Below are 26,078 nucleotides of genomic sequence, written 5' to 3'. Positions count from 1 at the left end.
TACTTCTCTAATTCAAACTTACTTTAGTGTAAAATGATTTCAAAGTTGATGATTTCAAAGTTGGTTTGTAATTAGTGCAGGATACTCTCATTCTCTTTCTATATAACCCCCCCCCCCCCACACACACACATATGCATGTAAGTTGAGCCTTATACACTTAAAACAAACCAATAATCTAAAAACAAAAGGGAAAAAACAAAAAATCTTAATAGTTTCACATTTTCTCTTTTTCACCACTCTAGGAAGATAGTATATGTCACAGCAGCAGATTTACATAAATTACATAAATTATATTACCTGCTAACTGTTATGTTTTGCAAGGTAGTTAGTTATATAACACTTAACCTAGATTTATACTAGTTTTTTTTTTTAAGATACTCAGTGATGACCTAGTTGACTGTGATTAGAAAAATAATTGAGCTGGTGTAAAAAGTATGAACCAGTATTTCACTTTTTAATTTCACGTGCAAGTTGCAGAGCAAGTAACTATCATGTGTCATTGAAGAATATTAGGTTACATATCTTTTAGCTTGCTTCTAAAAGTACATGATGCATTACAACAATTCTGAAAGAAATGTATCTAATAATACGATGAAGCAAAAATTATGAAGTCACATATGAATTCCTAGTAAAGAATCTAAACTACAAATGGTACCTCAGATTATAATTATATATTTCTCATTTTAAAATTGCATATCAATTATTTGCCTCAATTCAGATTGGGTTAGACAGTCATATTTATAATAAATTAGAAAAAATCCCAAAATTCTTGTTAAGAATTTTAGAAAATCTTGTATTTTAAGAAATATGTCCTAAGAACCTCTTAACTTCTTATGATGAAACCCTTTCCAAGGCTTGTAAATATTAATAGTAGTTATAGGTAGATATGGAAAAATAAATGTGGAATTTGTCAAACTATATTTATTTAAAATACACTTTTTCAGCACTTACATATAAAATACAAATTCAAATCACGAATGAATGAAGTTTGGCAATAGTGGTTTCAAAGTCAGAAGTAGTAGTAGGACTTTAGCTGGGCCTCAACAATTTGGCTTAAAAAATAAACCAAAATACTTACAAAAATAAGACGGGAAGTATTCAATGAAACATCAACATGGATTTATATAAGGTGAAACAATTAATGGATAATAAAGAGGGTCCTAAGACATAGGGATACTTGAAGAGAAAGGAAAATTGTAGTGCTTTAATACTTATATGAGAAATAGTTCTGACCTTTAAGGAAAGTATACTATAATTTTTTGCTTGGAGAGGTTGGTGTTAGAAATCTCTTATTTTTATAAGGTATTCATATATTATTGAGCCAGTGAGTGCACATAAAAAGCTCTGTCTCTCAATTTCTGTTCGCCATAAACAGAACAAATCCTAATTTGAGTACATTTTAAATTGTAGACAAATACCAGATTTTATGTGTGTTATAGTTAGAAAAATTGGTGAACAAGAGAAATGTAAAACCTTGGGAAATGCAGACATCAAAAGTAAGCTAAAATAGACATTGGCCTTTACAATTTGTTACATATAGATAAAGGATCTTGGTAATATCAACCCTTTTTTCACTTCTAAAAAGCTTATGTTAACCTTTTTTTTCCTGTCATTTCTAATAGAATATATACATCTGGGTACAATATTGTATTTGTCAGCAAGTCTGTGAAAATGAAACAACACAGAAAGTGACCTTTAGCTTCCACAAGCTGTGTTACACATGTTATAGTTACAAAAACCAAAAAATCCAAGTAGTCTAGAATAAGAGGGAATCAGTAATAAATCTGAACTTTACAATGTTTACAGGCATTTTACAAATGCTTTTCGAGTTTGAAGTTTTGATTTACTGCATATCACAGGATATTGTTTGTGCTCACTCCCTCTTGAGAATCATTTTTTAAAGCTCTGTCTTCCTATAATATATTTTGGATTATTGCTTTTAAAAGTAATGTCATGAAGACCAAAACTGTGTCTTTGGTTTGCTTCTCACACAATGGTTTGATTATACTGAATGTGTTTGTTGAGGATTTTCATGGTTGACATTTATGAGAAAACGTATCCTTTGATCTCCAAAGCCACTCAATATAGCTCCTTCTGTAAGAAACAGGACTTTTCTGAGGTATTATGGCTCCTTCATTGCTACCTAGCATTACACAACATTTATTAATTTGGTATTAATAAAGATTACTGAAGTACGACTACATATGTAGCATCTGGACATAAAAAACTCACTGGGAAATGTAAATGTGTGCAAATGGATTATGTATATCCATTTAATATAGTGAACATATTAAAATATATTTCACTGAATGAATTTTTTGTAATAGCACATTAAAGTGTAGGTTTAGTGGTTGTTATTCCTGTATTATTAAAAGATTTCTGTCAGGTGAGGTGGTAAGCATCTATAGTGTAGTACTGTCTAGACAACATAGTGAGACTTCATCTCTTAAAATTAAAAATAAAAGATTTCTGAGTGCCTAACTTAGTGCAAGTTGTACACGAGACATTCCAAAATGCTATTTAGAAATATTGGGAAGAAGATAATTATTTCTAGTCCAAAACACCAAGCAAAATGATTCGTTTAACAAATATTTCTCGAGCTCCTTTTATCTCTTCATTTTGAAACAATGTTAGACTTACAGAAAAGTTTCAACACGAGTTCAGAAAGCACCAGTGTGACCTCAACAGGTTTTACCTGCTTTTATTGTCTTGCATAACCATAGTACAATTGTCACAGTTAAGAAATTAACGTTGGTACAATATTATTACCTAAAGATTTTATATCAATTTTATCAGTTTCTCCACTACACACATTTCTCTGTGTTCTAAGATTTAATCCAGGACTGCACATTGTGTACAGTGATGTCTCCTTAGTCTTCTCAAATCTGTGACAATTCCTAAGTCTTTCCTTGTTTTTCATGACCGTAACATTTTGAAGATCAGTTATTTTGCAAAATGCCTCTCAACTGGATTTGTGTAATATTTATTCACGATAATATTTGGTAGTGATAATATTTGGTAGATAATATTTTTGCCAAGAGCATCAAAGAAGTTATGTGCCAGTTCAGTGCATCTTATCAGGGAGTGCACAAGATCTGTATACCACAGTACTGGTCATGCTAACCTTTATATTTTGGTTAAGGTGACATCTCAGGTTTCTCCATTGTATGAGGAATTTATTAAAATAGCGCTAGTCCTCCTCAACTCTCTTGTTGTCTGAAAGAAGAAACTATAAATATAATCATGCAGTTGATAGAAATATGGCTATTGTTGAAGCACTTAGGAAAACCTAGCAAACCTAACAATACACTAGAATCAGGCAATTATTTTCCTGAAGGAGATGGTGTATAAGCTAAGATTTGAAGAAAGGATAGGAACTAACCAATTGAAGTAGGGCAACAGAAAGATGGAAACTAAGTGCCACCCATAGCGATCAGGCCTTGTAAAGCCACAGAGGTGTGGGAGAACTGTAAGCAGTGAAAGATGCCGAAGATATAAATTACTTACTGGTGAAGCTAGATGATTTGGCTGAATAAGTTGTCAAGAGCCAAATGCTGAGTGCATTATATGCTTTTCTAAGAATGTGGACAATATCTTATAGATTTCTTATTTTCAGCAAAACAAAATATAAATTTTTAGATTATGATTGTCTATTCCTTGAACAATGTTATCTCAAGCTTCTTTTCATTCTCATCTTCTGCTAAACCCCTCCATGCACGTTATATTTCAGTTTTGTGGGGGCTGGTGCTTACTGCACTCAAGCCTGCTATATACTTTAAGGCATCTGTGCTATTAATTTGGACTGTAATATTACTATTTTCTGTGACAAAATTATCTTTTTTAATGAAGTGTAGAACAAATATAAACTTCTTCATGATAAAACTCCTTCTTTGGACTATATTATGGTGTTTCTATCATATTGGTATTAGAACGTTCATCACAGTATGTTTTTTGAATATATTTATGTCTAACAAACAGAATGTGAGTGATGCGAGTATGGGAATAACCTCCCTACTCTTTCTACTTCCATTTTCTATCTCAATGTTTGGCTTATGGTCAGAGTCCAATAATTAACTGCTGAATGAATGAATGCATTATTTTAAATAAACAAATAGTGTAATCATACATGGAAAACTACAATTGAATCAGTTACTTTTCGTCATTATTCTGAGTTGGTAAATGAATCCAGTTCAAGAGCATTATTCATGTTATTACTGTAGTAAAAATCAGCATCGATAGAGAAATTAATGTCTCTTCTAATTTCCTGTTATAAATATTCAGCCATACTTCGTGCGATTGCAAATGCTGTTTAGTTGACTTCGCAGTTTATACATTAAAATCAAACTTTAAAATTACAGTAAAATAAATATGCAGTAAGTTATTACTGAGGTTGTTACATAGTTAAAGGCAAAGAAATGCAAAACTATTTTTATAGATGCTCTAATTTTTTCTGTATTTTAACATAATAATCATCATTAAAATTAAGGATCTAAACTTTTTCAATTAATGAATGACATAATTTATCTCATATCAAACCTGAGAGAGAACAAGTATTACTTGGAGGATATTTCTATATGTATAAGCAGTAGTTCATTAATGGTAAGGTAATATTGATTTAATTAGATGATTCAGTGAAATGCTTACTTTGGTCAGTTTCTGAAAATTTCCCTTCAAATCAAATAAACCAATTAGCTCAATTTGTCACTGAGCTCTCTTAATTTTTTCTTTCTTTCTTTCTTTCTTTTTTTTTTTTTTTTTTTTTGCAGAATCAAATTTGAATTAATGTCAATAAATTTCTCAAATAACCTTATCTCATCCCATGTGGGATACATGAAATCAGAAAGAAATCGAGTCACTTGTTCAAAGTCACTACAAAGTCAGAGATGCTTCTTTCATAAGATACAGGTACACATGTTTTACACAAAAGTGTGGCGACCTGAGAAATGAACAAGGTATCAAGAAAATTATTAGAACTATAATCTTACTTTTACTGTATGTATTTTAACAACATGTTTAACATTTTTGCTTCCTGTTAGTTATTCTTGCAAGGAAGTTTGGAGTCTTGATAATGATATTGTAATAATCAGGATCAAGAAGTAAACAGTTGTAGTAGCATCACTGCTTATATTAAAACAACTAGTGAATAAGGCAAGCCAAGCACTGAGGGGTGGGAGGATGGCAGGAGCAAGGAGAAACAGATACAATAAACACAGGAGAATCATTACACATTCAGATAATGATAAGTCATCATTTCAAATAGTACAAACAAAACGTTCTTACATTAGCAGAATCAAAGAGAGAGGTTAATGAAATAAGATAGTTATCATAGAGCAAAGATACTGAAAAATGAAGGGAAAATAATGTCAAGTAAAACATGAAATCATACAGAAACCATGTAGAAGACAGCAAAAGTTACTGAGCTATTCATCATCTTGGAGCTCTTAAACAGTGGATGAATGTTTGCACTTACCCTCTGGAGCAAGAAAAATTCCATCCTCATGCAGCTGGTGCAATAGCAAAGCCTTGGCAACCATGTTCTAAATAATGGAAAAGAAAGCAAAATAAAAAGATAAGTGATGGTATATCCATTCTTAGGGGAAAAATAAAACCCTGAGTTGAAGACGCAATGCAGAATAAAAAAGGAGCAGACTTGCTAAGGTTATGGCTTCTTCTAGATTGTGTATTGTGATGGACATAAACAAAGTGCTTTATGATAGGTTTGACTGCTCTTTTAGAGACAGTGTTCAAGAAGCACAACTAAAAAAGAAAGGAAGAAAATAATTCAAGCTTTTGAAAAGAGAATTTAGTTGCAGAGGAAAACGGTTTTATAGTGCCTTCCCATAGAAAATGAAACTGCATGAGAATTTTCTGAGACATACTTGAATGAGTGGTAAACAGCTAGGAAAGGAACACAGAGCATAATGATGGCGATAGAAGGTCTTTGGTATTAAGTTTCAGGTATAGAAGAGTGTAAAGTTTCCCCCCATGCTAGATTTCTTCTAAAATACGATCATTTCTGCCAAATGATTTATTCTGGGCTCAGTTTATAAACTGTTTTCTCTTGGTATGTACTTTCGATGAGAGACTGTTTCTTAAACAGGTAATGCCAAACTGTGTCAAAGGAGCATAGAACATTAAAAAAAAAAAAATTCAAACTATCGTGCTTGAAACTGTATACTAGAATTATCATTGTCTTACAGAAGAAATTACTTATATATGGTGTACTAATAATATATCATTTTTGTCTATCCAAAGATAAAACAAGAAAGGAATAGTTTTATAATTTAACTTTAATGCTCTAACCTGCTTTGATACTAGACAAAAGATGCCAAAATATAAGCAGAATATTGTATTTTTTTCTTTTTCAAAATAGTAAAAATAGGACATGTACAGGAGAAGGAAATACATTTGTTAAAATTTTTATATAAACATATATAAATAATGAGGTATTTTAAACTAAAAGTATATCAGTTTGATATCTCAGGTTTCAAAGAACTAGTTTCCTGACATCCTTGACTATTATCGTCCTTTGGTGGGAAAGTGTTAACACAGATAATTCCAAATTTGACAAACTTTCAGTACAAGGAAGTGACTACTTTTGCAACCTGCAAATTTTTGTTTATTGACACATTTTCCTGTTAATTATTTGTTTAGTTGGCTTCTACTCCTTGATTATAGGTCTTTTTCTTTTCTTTCTCTGCACTTAGATTCTGACTATGCAATCAGTTATAGTGTCCTTGTCGCATATCATGAAAATAGAAAATAAAGGCAGAATAAGAAGTATTGTTGACAGTGATAGTTAATATTCATAGGATATTTATTAGGTGCCAAGAGTTTGAAACTCTTTCATCTGTTTCAAACTTTACTATACATTTTTGATTATTTTTCTTCTCATTTTACAGATTAGGAGACTAAGTCTTAGAAAGGTTAAACAACTTTATCAAACAAATTATACTAATAATTAATGAAGTCAGAATTTAACCCAGGTTCATATGACTCCAGGGACTGAGCTCTTCACTACAGCAGACCTAAGAGGAAGTAGACCTGGAGAGACGTTGGTCATTTTCAAGGCTTATATTTTAGAATTTGGGACTGGATAAAGACTTCCAAATATGCCACACATGTTTCGCCATACACAGAAAAGAAAATTCCAGTGCAAACTTTATGCATTGCAAAGTATTACTTAGGTTGAAGACTATATCTGAAATGTTATTTAAATGTGCTAATCTAGTTACCTCAAATGTTTCTCAGGAATACACACATTTACATAACCTGCTACAATCTCCAGATAGTCAGTCTGTAGATTGAAGCAGGTTAAATCCTGCCTAAGAGTCAGGATAGTTCTACACTTTCAGTGACCTTTAGAAAGAATGATTAATTGAATCAATATCCTGTCTCCAATCCCTCAGGAAGTTTTCTAATACCCCTTAGAAGTGTCAAAGAATACTAATGTACATAGAAATAACTGGGTACCTTTAAAGTATGCCAAAACATATATTTTGGCTATTCTTTGGTCAAACTCTTACAGCCAAATCTGCATTCCGATATCAGTGTTTGTATCTTACCATATGGTTAAGTTCAGTGTTGTCACCTCTATGATTATTTGTATTGAGCCTTATATGTACTTGAGAATAAAAGAATTTTGTCTTATGATAAACTGATTTTAGGTATCTATCAACTGTGAGAAGATATGGCCTATATAAGCCAGTCTAGGCAATCAGAATTCTCTAAATTCCCAAGAAGAGAGACAATAGATTAAATGTAGTGAGCATTCTTGCACATGAGTGACTCTTGGGGAGGGGAGATAAGGAAGAGAAATAAATGAGGAAAGAAAGAGAGAGAGCCCACAATATATGATTTCCACTCAATTTTTATTTTAATGGAGGACCTTCCCAGATGTAGGCTTCTGTCTTTATCTGTTTTCTGCAAACTGGGTAATTTATAAAGAATATAAGTTTAGTCTTGTGTGTTTAGTGTCTAGTGTGTGGCCTCTTGCACGGAGAAAGGACCACTGCAGAGCTCTCCTGCTCCAGAAGGAAATGTTTTCTCACCCACAGCAACTAAGGATTTGAGGCAATGGCTGTCTTCCTAACAAAGCTGCTTAGTTTGGTTTCATTTTCTCTGAGCATCCAAAGGCTAGAAGAGTAGTTGTCTGGCTGAGCTGTGTGGCCATGGCTGGGATTCCTTTTGGCAGCTGGAATTAAAGGGTCTGAAGACTCAAAGGGTTTCAAGGACTGCCATCAAGGACTGAGAATCCAGCAGAACTGTAGTGAAATCTTCAACTGTGCCCAGGAATGATGGTGAGATCTGAGAGTGTATCTACTTCTCACTGGAGAGTACCTGCAGAACCCAACTGCTTTAAACAAGGCCCACCTTGGTCCAGACCTTCATTCACAGTCCACTGGCAGTGGGGAAAACTCTTACAGGACCCCAAGCAGAAGCCAAGTGCTCCATCTATCTGAATTACCTGAGAGATCCCATTACCATTGAGTGTGGGCATAGTTCTGTTGCTCCTGCATCTAAGTCTTGGGAGAATCTACAGGAAAGGTTCCCCTGCCCTGTCTGTTATAACCAATGCCAAGAGGGGCATTTTACGAGATACACACAGCTTGGCAAGATAATTTAAACTCCCAAGCTGCTCTACATCACCAGGAGCCATACGGTCAGGCTCTGCAAGAAGCACAACAAGGTCCTGATCATCTTCTGTGAAGAGGAGTTAATGGTGTTGTGTCTCCTGTGCAGTCAACCCCCTGACCATCAGGATCACCACATGAGGCAGATAGAGAAGGCTGCCTTATCATAGGAAAAAGGTATGCAGTTACATCCATCCCCTGAAAAAGCAATCAGAAGACCTTCAAACATTAATAAGCATTCTAAGCAAAAGACACTTAGAACTGAGAGACAGTGAAAAACCTAACGCAAGAATTATCCTCTGAATTTGAGCACCTGAACCAGTTTTTAGAACGTGAGCAATAGGCAGTTTTCTCCAAGTTAGCTGAAGAAGAGAGTCAACGAAAACTCAGCACAAACACAACAACATTTTCAATCTACATTTCCACACTCAAAAGTCAAATAACCAAGATAGTAGAGTTCAGTGTGTTGACTGAAGTGGAATTGCTGTCACAAATTAAAATTTTCCACAAGTTTGAAAATGAGAATAGCCCATAAATCTTTGCAATTTATTTAAGGAGAGATGACTGCGATTTCCTTCCAAATATTCTGCTCTGCAGAGAATTATAAAGAAATTTAAAGTAGATGTAATTCTACACCCTGAAACAGCATACCCTAATCTGATTGTATTTAAGGATTAAAAAAAAAAGTGTGACATTTAAAAAGAGAAAACAAAAGATTCCTGGTTTCCAAAAGAGATTTACAATCAAACCTGTTGTCCTAGATCTTCCATATTTTCATTCTGGCAGGCATTTATGGGATGTAGAAGTGGGACGTAAGTCTAAATGGGTTATTGGCATTCACAGGCATTCTTTTCCCACAAAGGTGAGGAGACCGCTATTAGCCCAACAGGAGTGTTGGAGGATTCAGCTGCAGGATGATAGCTGTCATGCACCATGAGCTATTCCAAATCCTCTGTTGTTAGAAGTGAAAACCAGAAGCATTGGCTTTTTCCTAGACTATGAACTGGGTGAGATCTCATTCTGTAACACGACTGAGAAATCTCACAACTGTACTTTCACTGTTACTTTTGTTGGACCTCTTCCATCTTATTTCTATGCAAGACTTGATTCAAAACCTCTCAGAACCTACACAGGAACAGTTTGTCAATGAAACCTCCTAGAGGACTGAACCATTTACTATTTGGTTTTATTTCTTAAGTGGAAGAAGTGGTGGCTATTGTGTTAATATACCTATAAATCTAATCCCCCCCCCCTCCATTTTTTTCTTTCACAGTTTCACCATCTCTAAGAAGAAAGTTTTTGTTCCAATAACTATCTACAATACAGTGCTAAGAATGTTTATCTCCCAGGGATGTTGTGGGGGTTGCCTAATCAAGTGATGGACCTTGGCACATTGTTGAATGTGAGGGTGATTGTTTCTTTTTCTTTTTCTTTTTCTTTTTTTTTTTTTTTAAAGACAGAGTTTTGCTCTGTCTCCCAGGCTGGAGTGCAGTGGCGCGATCTCGGCTCACTGCAAGCTCCGCCTCCCGGGTTCAAGCCATTCTCCTGCCTCAGCCTCCCGAATAACTGGGACGACAGGCGCCCGCCACCACGCCCAGCTAATTTCTTGTGTTTTTAGCAGAGACGGGGTTTCACCACGTTAGCCAGGATGGTCTCGATCTCCTGACCTGGTGATCCACCCGCCTCGGTCTCCCAAAGTGCTGGAATTACAGGTTTGAGCCACTGCGCCCGGCAGAGGGTGATTGTTTCTGTATGTCAGAAAGCACAAATGAAGTTTGCATCCTTGCCAAACTTTAACCAAAGCAGAACTGGTCAACTTTTCTTCCTCTATATAAAGGTTGAATTGTGCTATTCCGGACATATACAAAACTGTCTACTAGGCAAGGAACAGCTTGTAACCCTTAGTAAAACTACAGGGTACAATCGAAAGGGGTGGGATGTGCACCACATAGAGAGGGTAAACATTTTTAGCCTTAATACATCAGACATCAGGCTTTGACTTTTTTTTTTTTTTTTCCTGTTATCCCCAGAAGCCACCTACTGGTGGCACTCACCACATTAGGTTTCTTAGAAACCTTTGGCTCCACATAATTTTTATTTCAGCTTATATTCTTTGCTACTATGCATAGAATTTTATAACACAGTGGCTTGTTATGGCATTGAAGAGAACTAGAAAGTCTTGATAATGAGCATTACTGTTAGTAGGTCAGAGACTAGAAGAGACTAGGTAATAAAAATTATTTGGGCATGATGGTACACTGATTTTTCTTCACAATTTTCTTACAAACATAGCTAAGATTTATTGAGCCCTAAATATGTCCCAGGAGTTGCAGTATTTTCAAAATGACTATGAGATGTAGAAAATAGGCTGTTAAAAAATGAGCTTAAAATGAGAAAACAGTCTTAGGCAAAGTACCTTTGTTGAGATGTCTTAGCTAGTTGTAAGGAGATGTCTAAGGATGCCTTCAGTCACCGATAAACCAGGACTCTTAAATGATGTGTCAGTGGAATGCTTTATTGATAAAGAAGAAGTAATGAGTTATTATTTTTACCTTTGATTATATAAAAAAAGAGATGTCAACAGGTATGTTTTTAAACTCTTAGGATTAAACACTAACCTAACCAGAGGATCTGGATTTATATCTAGGTTCTGCTAATATCTGATAGTGGGCTTAAACTCATCTGCAAAATGGAGGTAGTACTTATTTTGCAAGAAAGCTATAAAGATGAAATTATATGTGTGTGTGTGTATATGTACCAAAGTTAACATACATATCTTTTCTTACTTTATTTTGTTTTATTTTTTACATTTTTTTTTCAGAGATGGAGGTCTCACTCTATTGCCTTGGCTGAAGTGCAGCAGTATAGTCATAGCTCACTGTGTCCTCCAACTCCTGAGCTCAAGGGATTCTTCCACCTCAACCTTCTCAGTGGCTGGGACTGCAGGCATGCACCACTACAGCCAACTAACTTTTGCTTTTTCTTTATTATTATTTTTAACAGAGACAGGGTTTCACCATGTTAGCCAGGATGATCTTGAACTCCTGACCTCATGGTCCGCCTGCCTCAGCCTCCCAAAGTGCTGGGATTACAGGCGTGAGCCACCTTACCTAGGCTGAAAAGACGTTTCTGTCTCAGTAAGAGAAATGTGAGTATGACAGGGTATTAGGTGATATAAGAGAACTGTTAACCATTAGGTGTGATCGCACTGTGGTTCAGAATATGCCCTTATTCTTAGAGATTCACAGTAAAATATTTAGGGGTGAAATTGTACTTATATATTTTTTATTAAAGAAAATCAGCCAAAAAATGCAGATAAATGAAGCAGATGTGACAAAATACTGGTAATTGTTGAATCTAGGTGATGGGGTGTGAACATTCACTTTGTGTACTATTCTTTGTACTTTAACTGAAAAGAACAAGAAAAAAAAAAAAGAATAAAAGTAGTTCATTCTATTCCTATTTCTGGAGTCTGGGAAGTCCAAGAACCTGTCACAGCATCCTTCAAGGCCCATCCCATGGTAGAAGAGGAAAGGTGGAAGTGAGCATGTGAGACAGAGAGAGGGAGCCAAACTCCCAGGACAAGTAACCTACTCCCAAGATAATGACATTAATCCATTCATGAGGGTAGAACCTTAATGATCCAGTCACCTCTTACAGGTCACACCTCTTAAAATCATTAAAATGACAATTAAATTTCAATGGGAGTTTTGGCGGGGACATTCAAACCATAGTAAATTCCAAGAAGGCACTAAATCTCTGATTTCTGGGCCTCTAAAATTCCCTCTAAGAAACATTTGGGAGGGTTGATTCAAACTAACCTCATACAGAATAAAACAGAGGTCTCCAAGTCCCAGGCCACAGACTGGTACTGCACAGCAGGAGATGGGCACTGGGTGAGCCAGCAAAGCTTCATTTATATTTACAGCCACTCTCCATTGCTTGCATTATGGCCTGAGCTCCGCCTCTTGTCAGATCAATGGTGGCATTAGATTCTCTTAGAATCTCGAACCCTATGGTGAACTGTGCATGCAAGGGATCTAAGTGTCTGATCCTTCTGAGAATTTAATGCCTGATGATTTGTCACTGTCTCTCATCACTCCTAGATGGGACCATCTAGTTGCAGCTCATCTAGTTACAAGCTCAAGGCTCCCGCTGATTCCACATTATGCTGAGTTGTATAATTATTTCATTATATATTACAATGCAATAATAATATAAATAAAATGCACAATAAATGTAATGCCCTTGAATCATCCTGAAATCATCTTCCCTCCCATGAAACTGAACCCTGGTGCCAAAAAATGTTTGGGGATTGCTGGTATAAAAAACAAACAAACAAACAAAAAACTGATGTAGGTAAAAGCTTAATTGATGTTTATGAAGACACAATGCTTCAAACAATTTAAGCAACGCTCAATTACATTAACTTATGAAAAAAAGAAAGAAAAACCTACTTTTAAAAATTGTGATAATGTCAATGTTCCCCAGAGTTCCATCTTGGATCATTTTTCTATGTATTCTCCCTATCGAATAACATCCACAGGTAACTTTAACAATGTTCATTCTCTCAAGGTATCTGTTTCTATGCTTTCAGCCCAAACCAGTATTCTAAAATTCAGACTGTAATATCATCAGACCTACTAAAGGTTTCCAGGTAGATACTCTAATCATAGCTTAATATCACATATCAAAAATGCCTCTTTTCCCTTAGGCCTACTTTTTTCCAAATTTTCACACGATTAATATCAGTCGCATTTCAATTCCTGAAAGCAGACCGAGAGATTCTTTATGTGTCTATAAATTATCCTGTGTCTTGCACTATCATGAGGCATCTGTGATCATTCTTTTCTCATGATACGCCTACTTAGAGAATCACAGTTGTTCCTGACCACCTTGAAATGAGCATCATATTCTTACGATGTTCTCTCTGATTCTGCCAAGTGTTTTGATCCTCATAGCATAAATATAAGATACTGTTGAATTGTGGTGAGAGGGGTCTTCCACACTATGCCTCACAGAGCTACCAGCGTCCATAAAATACCTCTTACTGTGCTCGAGGCCTAGAGGTTCCCTTAGGCTCTTTTTCCATACCCTCTCTCTAAGAGGCTCAAAATGACTTCAAATGAGAGTGTTCTGAGCAAAAATCATTTTGTCCACCTCTGAATTCTGATTCCTTATCACTTAGCCTCTTCCTTGATGAAGTACCTTCCAATTTTTCCACTCGCTAAATTAATATCTATGCATATAGATGGTAATAAACACCCAGTGGAAGCTGTAGAGGGGGAAAGGAATAAATTAAAGAGCAGTGTTTCTCTTTATGCTTGTCGTATTACTAGTCTTCCTAAATGTCACCACCACCACCTCAGTTACTCAAGGTCGTAGATGGGTAATTGTCATAGATTATTCTCTTTTCAAAATGCCCTTATATTAATTATTCATTCAATGTACTCAATCTATCTACTATATAATTTTTTCAAGTCTATTCCTCCTTTCAATTTATGCAGCTACATTTTTCAGGTTTTAATTATTTACTTAGATTACCCTCATTAACTTTTGATTGATTTCATATGTTCAGTTCTTTTGTGTACTCCTGAATTCCATCCTGCCACACTCTGCACAATCATCTTTATTGACACATAATTTGTCTGAAACTTCTTGTTTTATCCTTCACTAGATTTTCTCCAATAGCTCCCTCTTGTCTTCAGGAATACGAAATCCTTCTGTTGTAACAAGATACTATTTAACAGGTTTGTAAGTCAGGATCCAGCAAGGTAACAGTGATAAGGTAACATAATTATGAGCTCTGGTGAACATTGAACAGTGTGCCCTAGAGTTTCTAAAAATGAAGGTCTTTAAAAATACAGTGCTTTATGGGACAAGGGCATAGGTTTTCTTTTTCTTTTTTTTTCTTTCTTTTTTTTTTTTTTTTTTTTGAGGCAGAGTCTCGCTCTGTCTCCCAGGCTGGAGTGCAGTGCAGTGGCCGGATCTCAGCTCACTGCAAGCTCCGCCTCCCGGGTTCACGCCATTCTCCTGCCTCAGCCTCCCGAGTAGCTGGGACTACAGGCGCCCACCACCTCGCCCGACTAATTGTTTGTATTTTTAGTAGAGACGGGGTTTCACCGTGTTAGCCAGGCTGGTCTCGATCTCCTGACCTCGTGATCCACCCGTCTCGGCCTCCCAAAGTGCTGGGATTACAGGCTTGAGCCACCGGGCCCGGCCCAGGTTTTCTTTTATTATTATTATTATTATATTTTAAGTTCTAGGGTACACGTGCACAAAGTGCAGGTTTGTTACATATGTATACATGTGCCATGTTGGTGTGCTGCACCCATTAACTCGTCATTTACATTAGGTATATCTCCTAATGCTATCCCTCCCTCCACCCCCAATCCCCTAAGAGGCCCTGATGTGTCATGTTCCCCACCCTCATGTAGAGAACATATTCCCCTGCCTGTCACTAGAGGTCACTTGACTAATTTCCAGAAGTTTGTAACTTGCATTAATCCTACAGTCCTTTTTACTCCCATTTATAAAACATCAACACCCTGTTTACCATTGTGTATGAACTAATTACTATAAAACGAAGCTACAGACCTTTGCATCTTTTCTGCAGCATCAGCATTAATCTGAAAGATTTCTCTTGTGAGTGTGGTGCACGTTTGCTTTGTTAGTTACTAAAGTTTTATCTCATTTGACTCTATAATTGGAATGTTTTTGATGTTCACTTGTACACCTTTTATGTGAATGATTTTGTTAGGGTCCTTTGGGTATTCCCTTTCTTGGTGAAGCATGCACGTCTCACAGTTTCTTGGGTATTTCTTCTATGGTGTGAAATGCACTCATTCTTTATATAATCTCACTATCAGAATCAGTCACATAAATATATATTTATAACTTAAAATACACATATATAAAAAACTTAAAAATAGTGATAATATCTCACCATTTTCTAAGAGGGCAATTCAATATTCTAAGTAGACAGAATATTGTAAGTCAGAATTTGTAAGTCAGAATCCAGCATTGACTTAGCAGCAGCACTTAAACACTATGGCAAGGCAGACATGTTCATGTAATATCATTAGAAATGAGTAAGTTCATAGTAGTTTGACCTACATGTTTCTTCAGGACTGGCTAATTGATCAGGGTCTTTGCCACTAAAATAAGTTGTCAGCCTGTGAGATTAAAAGTGAGATATATTAGAGAAAGAAAAAACTAGCTCTAATGAAGAGAGTCTTGATGGAAATCTCCATTTGAGATTCACAGCTCCACTCCAGATTCCAAGATATTAGTTCACAGATCTGAGACCTTGAATGAAGAGTCTAGGTAAGCCATGAGAAAAAACCTTCAATAGTCTCAAAGGCATACGTCTTCCTTCTAGCCCTTCCCAATGAGTTCTACAGCCTTTTTAACATTTGCAACAGATGTGCCACTATGGCGGGAGATATTGATAATGGGGGAGGCTGTGCATGTGTGGGGGAAGGGATCAATGAGGTATCTCTGTAACTTTCTCTTAATTTTGCCTTGAGCCTAAAATTGCTTTAATCTTCTTAAATAATATATTTGCCAATGCCTATTACATGTATACACAAATATAAAGGGTTGAAAAAATTACCACAGTCAAAGAATACGTTCGTCACTTTGCCTTAGAGCTACGACATTTATCTCTCACTCAGTGTCGTAATTTAGTCTGGAAAAACTTTGATGATCTCACCATATCAGAAACATTATAGTAGTGCAATAAATAGATGGCATCATAATGTCTGGTACTTCAGAGAAGGAAGTGGCATACTCCATAACTGTTACAAGATAAGGGCTTATAAAACATGCACATAAGTTAGAAGTAAGAACAGATATGGAATTGTATTTTGATGATATTTTATCCAAATTCTCATTTTTTGATTACTTTTACCTCTCTTAGGCATCCTTTCCTTCACCCCAGCCTTCCTATGCTAAATCCTCAGGGAGATATACATGACTCACAGAAGGCAATTAACTCATCACTGATCTAAAATGTCTGATAAACCCAATTTCAAAACTTAGGTAAAGAATTATGGGAGCATGCGGTTTAGGCAAGAGATATAAGAATGTCCTCCTACCTGTCTCAAATTTAAGTATTAAAATTTTTATTATGTTTTGTATGGCTACATGCTTTAAAAAAAGAAAAAAAAAAAACACTATCTCAAGAGAATAAAAAGACAAACCATGCTGTTATCCAAAATATACAAAAGACTCAAAACTCAATAATAAGAAAAAAAAAAAACAACCCAATTAATAAATGGGCCAAAGACATTAATAGATTCCTTACTAAAGAAGATATACAGATAACAAATAAGCATATGAAAATATGTTTCATACCATACACAATCAGGGAAATACAAACTAAAACAACAACGAGCTACCACTACACACTTTTTAGAATGATCAAGATTCAGAACACTGGCAACACCAAATGCTGATTAGGATGTGGAATAACAGAAACTCTCATTGATTGCTGGTTGGAATGCAAAATGGCACAGTTACTGTGGAAGATAATTTTGTTGTTTCTTATAAAACAAAACATACCACACGATCCTTTAATCCTGTTTCTTGGTATTTACCCAAAGGAGTTGAAAATATATGTCCACACAAAAACCTGCACATAGATGTCTATAGCAGTTTTATTCATAACTGCCAAAACTTGGAAGCAACCAAGATATCCTTCAGTAGATAAATGGATAAATAAACTACAGTGTATCCAGACAGTAGAATGTTATTCACCACTAAAAAGGAATGAGCTATCAAGCCATGCAAAGACATCAGAGAAAGTTAAATGCATATTACTATGTGAAAGAAGCCAATTGAAAGGCTATGAACTGTTTGATTTCAACTATGTGATACTCTGGAACAGGCGAAAGTATGGCAACAGTAAAAAAGATCAGTCGTTCCCAGTGGTGGATATAATAGTGCATACAGGGTGGATACATGCCATTATATATTTGACAAAACCCAAGAATATACATCAAGAGTGAACCTTAAGGTAAACTATGGTCTTTGGGTGATGATGATGTGTCAATGTGGGTTCATCAATTGTAAAAAATGTACCACCCTGGTGGGGGATATTGATAATAGAGGCTATTATCAATATAATCAATGAGGTATCTCCATTCACACGTATACACAAATATAAAGAGCTGAAGAAGATCACCACAAAGAATAGTGAGACTTTTTACTTCCTCGAACATGAGAAATGTAAAATTGAAAGAAAAAGTACCACGTATAGGCAAATGACCCTCTTAAAGAATGGGAACCTACCTATTAATAATCATGATCTAATCGATGCCCTCTGAACATAGACAATCCTATTAATCACTTCTCTTCCCTGGGGAATGGTGTAAAAAGATAAGGAGAAGGGAGCGAAAACTTTCTTTCTTTATAATATGAAGTAGAAAACACAATAGAAAGTATTTAGTAATATACATGATTTTTTTAAAAAACTTCAAATTGGTGAGTATAGTTTCATGGTAGAAATGTATAGAATGTGAATATGAGCTTACTTTAATTCCTGCTAGAATTTAGTTGTTGGATAATATCCAGAGTCAGTTTTAACTAGGGATAATGAATTTTTATCCAGTGTTTATCTCTTTCTGTCTGACTTTCCTTATAAAAACTGTGCAATTTAGTTATTGTTTTCTCCATTATATAAAGATATTGAGCTAGAGCAAGATTAGGTAACTTATCAAGAGATCAGAGCTGTTGTTTGACTTGGAAAAAAAGAAAAAGAAGTGTAATCATCACTCGAATAGTTTGAATATTTGTTCCTTCTACATCTGATGTTGAAATTTGATCCCAGTTCTAGAGGTGGGGCCTAGTGGGTGGTGTCTGGGTCATGGGTGTGGCTCCATCATAGATAAATTAATGCCTTTCCTGATGGTGGGGGCGGGGAGCATGGTACAGGGGTGACTGAGTTCCTGCTTTGTGAGTTCCCACTGAAACTGATTGACAAAAAGGGCCTGGCACCTCTCTCTCCTCTCTCTTTCTCTCTCACCATGTGATCTATGCATGCCTGTTCCCGTCTGCTTGCACTAAGAATGGAAACAGCCTAAGTTCCTCACCAGAAGCAGAGGCTGGCACCATGTTTACTATGCAGCCTGCAGAACCATGAGCCCAATAAATTTCTTTTCTGTATAATTTGTCCAGCCTCAGATATTCCTTTAGAGCAATGTAAACAAAGACAATACTTAACATACTGTAGTATTACAATTAGATGGTCAAAATATGTATACTCCCAGCAGCTATGTTCTTGGCTGCCTGAGAGATCGGGAGTGTTAGAATGATTTACTAAGTAAGACAGGGACTGTAAATGGATATTGTTATTTGCATGAGAATCCAAGGAACTACCTAATATTTTAAGGTTAAATAAATCAGAGCAACATGTAATTTTCTTAATTGATTTATGTGAATTTCTATATGTGGCTCCTCTAATTTATGTGCATTTGTATTTGCTTTATTTATATATACAGCCATAGCTTTGAAGAACCAGAAGAAAAACGTCACATTTTCTTTGCTAAAATGTTGGGAAGAATTGATTTAAGAGTAGAATTAAATTTGAAGCACTTTGTATTTTCTGATTTAGTGGTGGCTTTGAGGATGATGATGTTTGAACTTTCTGCCTCCATCTCCTGCTTAGAAATCTAGTCTCCAAATGAAACAACAACAAAAAAAGAATTAGGGGGTTTGTTTTTGAGAACTGGAGTTGGCAAATGTACCAATGTGTTTATGGTAACAAACGAAACATTCAAAAGGAAAATGGAATTCCCTTTAAATTAACTTAATCAGATCAGGACAAGAAAAAAAGCATGAGGAATTATGTTTGGTTTTTCATTATATATTTGCAAAACACTATAAATAAATACATTTAGATTGCAAAGTCTGTAAGTTTTCTCTGGGTGCTTTATTTAGTCATGTTTATTTCGCTGATGAAGCTAGCAAAATTAGAAATGCAGTATTTTTGTGATCTCATAAAGAAACTTGCTACTTTCATTTCTTCATTTACTACACTGGATAGGCTTATGGTAGCTTATCAGCCAAATATATTGCACCTGTAAGTACAGGGTCTCTTTCTTAACAATACATCAAATAATGCCTGTGCCCTTCATGGCCTGGAGTCTGAAAATGTCAGAGCTTTCTATTTATGAGAGATCAGTTGAAGTCTTTTTCAGACTCCTAATTACAAATATGGTGAACTTGTTGCCATAGTTTTTCTTCAGATACATCGCAAGCAGTCGGTGTGCCACTTCTGTATTCTTTGAGGTCATGGATCACTGAGAAATTAACTAAATAGGAAAATTGCCATTTTTTCAACAAACTTACTTAGGTAAAAGTTATTTAAAGTTTCATGGTCTGATGCAACAGCTGTTTGCTTAAGACATTGTTTCCTCTTACAATAAGCATGAAAAACTTTTTTTTTAATGAAATGGGTCAGGCAATGACCACAGGTTTTTGACAGATCAAAATTTTACATGATTAATGTTGGAAGTAAAAGCACTATTACATACTCAATATGTAAAAATTTGTGTCTTCAAAACACAAAATGTTTAACATTTTTTATATATCTGATAGTTCATTCATGAGAAGCAAAGTAGGATAATATTTAAATATATAGTACTGGTATTTCAGCTATGTTTACATATTGCCCACTAACCATTTATAATATAACAATTTATCAGAGGATATTTGTCAATAATATGAAACCAAACAATTTAGTATATTGAATTAATTAGCTAGCTAATTAATTAACTTTACCATTTTTACTCAAGTTGATTTAATTATGTACTTATAGCCATTAGTCATTTTGAAAACCAGAGATATTTACAAACATTTAGGGTGAGGGGAGAGACAGGATATACAAAAATTTAATGATTTCCCAAAGACATGCTATTTGAGTAAAAAGATATTTCAGAATTGTGGGGCTAGGGATTTAGGGGGCATGGCTGGTGCCCAGCCAAGTTAGTGTGAGCATTAGGTCCTAACAGTTTCCAGCTAGCTCCTTTTGAGAGACTGGCTCTTGTCAGCATGCTAAATGGGAGTCAGGTTATCAGACTCAACTTCAGACACAGCCTGCAGTCAATTACTGACTCACAAGGGTTACAGTAGGCCAGACCCTGTTCTAAGTGACCAACTCTGTGCTACATAGCTCCCTGTGAGATCGGGCCATAGCTATAGGCTTCCTGAGACACATCTTTATTTTGTTCCTTTCTTTGCTCTTGATATGGTTTGGATCTTTGCCCCCACCCAAATATCATGTCAAACTGTAATATCCAGTGTTGCAGGTAGGGCCTAATGGAAGGTGATTGAATCATAGGGGCAGAATTCTCATGAATGGTTTAGCACTATCCCCTTGGTGCTGTTCTCGTGATACTGAGCGAGTTATTACAAAATCTGGTTGTTTTAAAAGTGTTTAACACCTCCCCTCTCTATCTCTTCCTTCTGCTCCTGGTACATAGATGCCTCATTTCTCCTTTGCCTTTCACCACGATTAAAAACTCCCTGAGGCCTCCGCAGAAGCAGAAGCTGGTATGCTTCCTGTATAGCCCACTGAACTGTGAGCCAATTAAACATCTTTTCTTTGTAAATTACCCAGTCTCAGGTATTTCTTTACAGCAGTGCAAGAAGGGACTAATACAACTCTCTTCTATCTTCACTTCTGTTTTCTCGAGAGTACTCCCTCAATAAACCATGTGTAAGAAATTAATGTTTCAGGCCTTACCCCAAGTGATCCCAATCTGAAACAATGAAATTAGCAACTATTATGAAAATAAAAAATAAAGTTTTTTCACAAATCTAATTCTGAATGCATATACTATTTTTTTTCTTCAGAAGAATTAGTGAATCTTAAAACAGTTAGGTTGGGTCTATATACAAAACAGGATTGTTTGTTTTCCCTGGATTGATTGTTACTAACCCCCACTGTATTAAACACTTACTTTGTGTTTTGCCATTGTTTTAATCTTTCCTCAGAGCAAAGGATACTGGAGAAAGTGGGCCTATATAACGTATGTTTATATTTACATGATTATGAAAACCAAAAGTCAAAAGGTAAAACACTTTTAGAATCAGTCTGGCACACATTGTTTATTCCTGATTAGTATTGAAATAACAGTCTTTATAAAATTATGATAATGGTATCAAAAACAGGTTTTCCTTATCTAAACACTGATCCTTACCTCTTATTAATCATAAATATTACTCTTGAAAGCGAGCAGTCTGTAAACTGTAATGCAGAGAATCTTCTGAATATAAAATATGTCTACAATATACTTGCAGTTTTTCATACATCTTCCATTTGAAATTTTGATATAGAAGGGATCTCACAACTATTCTATTAAGGGTTTTATGGATAAAAATACAGGTTTAGAATCAGATGGAAAGAGAACCTTGATTCTGTACCTTTTTACACATGAGACTTTGAGACGTGGACTACGTTGATTAAGTGTTTCCTCTTTTTTAAATCTTTAGAACGGGGAAAATAATAGTACCAGTGTAAGACTGAAAAAAACAAACAAACAAAAAAAAAGGAGTCCCAAGGATATCTAAATTCTAAATCCCAGAAGGTACAATTGTTCCCTTTTATGACAATAGAGATTTGCAAATGTGATTAAGTTACTGAGAAGGATAAAATAGGGATAAAGTAAGGATGTTGAGATTATCTTGTATTATCCCTGTGACCTCTAAATACAATCACAAGTGTCTTTCTAAGAAAAAAAAAACGAGGAAGTTTTCACTTTAGAACCTGAGAAGGGAGGTGATCAAAGAAGCAGAGATTGAAGTGATACACTTTAAAGAAGAAGGGACCACAAGCCAAGGAATATGCACAGCCACAAGCAGCTGAAAAATAAAAGGAAGTGGATTATCTCCTCACAGCCTCCACAAGGAAACAGGTCTGCCAACAACTTGACTTTAGCTTAAGTGAAACTGATGTTGGACTTCTGACTCCCAGAAAACTATAACAGAATAAAGTTTTACTGTTTTTAGTCATCAAGTTTGTGGTAATTTCTTATAGTGGCAACAGGAAAATCATACGGTACCCACCTATTTTTAAGTTCGGTTAAAGTAGCACAATGTACACACATCCCAAGAACTCTGCCTTGGATAGTCAGCACCCTTCAAGAATTGGAGTTAAAGTTCACACTTCATGGTGCATGACAGAAGCTGGATGTTTGATTTGTTAAGTTTTGCCTCAGTACCTTCTCCTTCAGGACTGGGTACTCTGCTACCACTGATACAAGAGAGCATCCACACAAAAAATAATAACTCAAAGGTAAAATGAAAAGCTGAATTACTAGTACTTACAAAAATCACAGATATTTATTTATTCTTTAAATGTATATACAAACCATGCATAATACCATAATTAAGGACAGATAAATATAACATTAAAACATAGGCAATGGTAACCATTTGCCATAATTTGGAGCCTCATGTTGATAAACTCTTTCTGCTAATCAGTCAGGTCGCAGTAAAAGCATGCTGTAACTCTACTACGGCAAAAAAAGTGTTGCATTTATCAAAATAATTGAATACATATGCACAAACAGATATAAACTCTCAAAAGAAGTTGAATGCTATTCATATTGACTGCCAAATTGAAGAAAAGTCAGTATTTTTGTGTCTTTCCATTGCATTCTCTCCCTTATTTAACAAAATAAAAACTCTAACAGAAGACAATTGTCAAAAGATTGTGGTTTATTTTTATATAGGTAAAGTAAGCAAGGTGTCCATATCTACAGCTTTATTTTGTCTAGGATACACTTACGTTGTTTCCCTGAAGAATTAGCCCCACAGGATGAATCCAATTTCATTGTTCTTCATCTGTTTAGCATTATCACACCTATAGATTCAGTGGCAATTAAGATATGATTACATGAATAAGAATTCAGAATCTTATATTTTTTATTAACCAAATGGTTACTAACCTGCAGTTTCACAATGAAAATTTAAGTTCATATGTTGTAAAATAGTATAGGTGTCCAGAGGGAGGGAATACACATGAAAAGCAAAGAGAAGAAGCAAAATTCAGCATTTGCTCCTAAAATAAATCTCATATCTATTCAATGATATCACTAGCATTTAAATCCTTAATAAAATGAACCAATCACACATTACAACTGGAAAATAGAATTGCTTTCAATTTTAAATACACATGAGCATATATATCCTCTAGGGAAAGCGAAATAGGAAATGTCATTGCAAGTAAGCTACATGTGAGCACTCAATTCCTCCTTAAAAAATAGGGGAAAATAATTTGTATTCTCTGTCAATCTAGCTCAGCATGTAGCTGGGCTTGTCTCAGCAGTGGCAGTCATGTGAGGAGAATCATTTAGATGCAACATTTACTTTGGCACAGGTTTGGTTCCACATTCAGGTTTTCCTCCAGATGGACTATCTCCATGTGCACATAGGTCTGCCTCTTAATTCAACTACTGAAATTAGGGACAATATCTGCAAGAGCACTTGGGTAATAAGAGAACCAGCAGGAGCAGAAGTGGGTATCCATAAGCCTTTTCTGCTTCTCACTTTCTTCCCAATGCCTGGATACTTTGCAAAGAATCTATCTTACTTTGCAACCAAGTCCTGATAACTGCCACTTTAGAATAAATTGTATCTACAGGTGGCCATTGTATCAGCACTGATCATCTATCATCTGGTTTGTTATGAATTTCTGATGAGCCATCAAAGCATATGCATGAATTGTTAAAAAGTATCAAATAACCAACTGAGTGTCCTGAGATACAATACCTCCATTGATTAAAGCTAATGTCTTTATTTTAGATTTCTTGAAAAGTAACTTTTAGAAAGAATGTACAAATATATTTAGATTTGGGATATTTGTATAAACAATACAAACATTTCTTATTTACAATTAGTATCTATATATAAATTTATAAAATAAAAAGTGATTTTATGTTTACCATCTCAGAGTGATATTAATTATAAAAAAGAAATGTTTGTGTTGTTTATATAAATACCAGGAAACCCATAAAAATCACATATTTAATTCTTCATTGTCATCTACATGATCCCTTGTTTTCCAGCACAAAATCTAGAGGATGAAGGTTAAGAAGTAGGCATTTTTTTAAAAACTTCATATACAGTAACAATTACTATGTGTATATGACATACTGGATTATTGCCACATACATGTATTCATTGGTAATGCATATAGAGCTTTTCTAAGTCTACTTTGCTTTCTCACATCCTCCATATGAAGGAAATAAAGTGTCTTTTTAAATGGAGGATCAGGGAAATAAGCTAAAATGCACTTAAATTAAAATTTTCATATATGGGTTATGGGTGAGAGTTAAAGAATAATATAATATAAATTAGGATTAGATAGAATAAACTAATATCTATCATTGACATTGCATTTATTAGGATATCCTGTGAGACATAGATATCACAGGATATCATAACATATCATAACATGACTGCATGTTTATATATATATAAGCATATATATTATATATTTATTTGTATGTATTTATGTATATTGCTATGATCCTCTCTATAGACAGGTCTGGGTCCAGTTTCATACTGCTATCAAGTACCTGACTAAGATTCAAATATGAATCTCCTATCTCCAAATCTTTTGCTCATGGACTCTTCTATAATGTCTTCAATGAGATATCAGAAACAATTTACTTCTCGAGGTCTGGGAATAAAGACATGAAATAGTTCCCGGGTATAGTGCCTATAGGATAAGGTTTGTGGCTAAGAACCAAGGATAAACAAGTGGTGAAGGGATGGAGAGTTTTAGCTTTGGGACTTTACCTGCCCCTTCTTGTTTTTCACTTCCTTTTGCCTCTGGCCATTTGCCACATTAGGTCTCTCGGAACTCTTGTCTGTGTGTGGTGCACGTGTGAGTGTGCACAGCTACACGTGTGCACAGCGAGGGCAAGTATTTGAGCTTAAAAAACTTGTTATTTTACTTGCCAAATACATTGTTTTCATAGTGAAATGTATTACTAAATGCAATACAAGAAGTCTATAATTTATTTACATGATAAAATGTTAAAAACATTTCACTCATAATAGGCTACTTTGTATCTTCAAACCATCCAGGGATTAAGCTTATTGTTTCTTAGGTAATAGTTCTATTCCCCACCACTTGTGGAAAAGTTGCAAATGTATTTATACTTTATTATATATTTCTGTGTACTTCATTTTATTTAATACTCATAATTAAATGATCAAGTACTTGCAAATAGCTGAGCATGATTGCTACACAGTGCTGCAAACCAAAAAGTAAAATTCTAAGCCCCCCAACCAACTGAATGAACTCTTCTTCCTCGCCAAGGGCATTCTAATTCAACCTGAAACACTAATTGGTCATGATGGGAAGTGGGGGTTGGACATGCCTAGTTATACCTTCCTCCCTTTGGAAATCAGGCACAACTGACCAGCATT

General features: G+C 35.2%; 1 long non-coding RNA gene across 1 annotated transcript in view; it reads right to left on the bottom strand.

Annotated features, from left to right (window-relative positions):
- Window positions 1-26,078, bottom strand: part of LOC116274179 — a 61,330-nt gene that overhangs the window by 7,306 nt on the left and 27,946 nt on the right. The window contains exons 2-3 of the long non-coding RNA XR_004182773.1: window positions 23,428-23,502; window positions 5,471-5,537 (exon numbers count right to left, since the gene is read on the bottom strand). This is a non-coding gene — a long non-coding RNA (uncharacterized LOC116274179). The remainder of the gene's footprint in view (window positions 1-5,470; window positions 5,538-23,427; window positions 23,503-26,078) is intronic.

Source organism: Papio anubis, chromosome 3 (genome assembly GCF_008728515.1).
Source record: "Papio anubis isolate 15944 chromosome 3, Panubis1.0, whole genome shotgun sequence".
NCBI lineage: Eukaryota > Metazoa > Chordata > Mammalia > Primates > Cercopithecidae > Papio > Papio anubis.
This window is presented reverse-complemented; position numbering and strand designations above follow the sequence as displayed.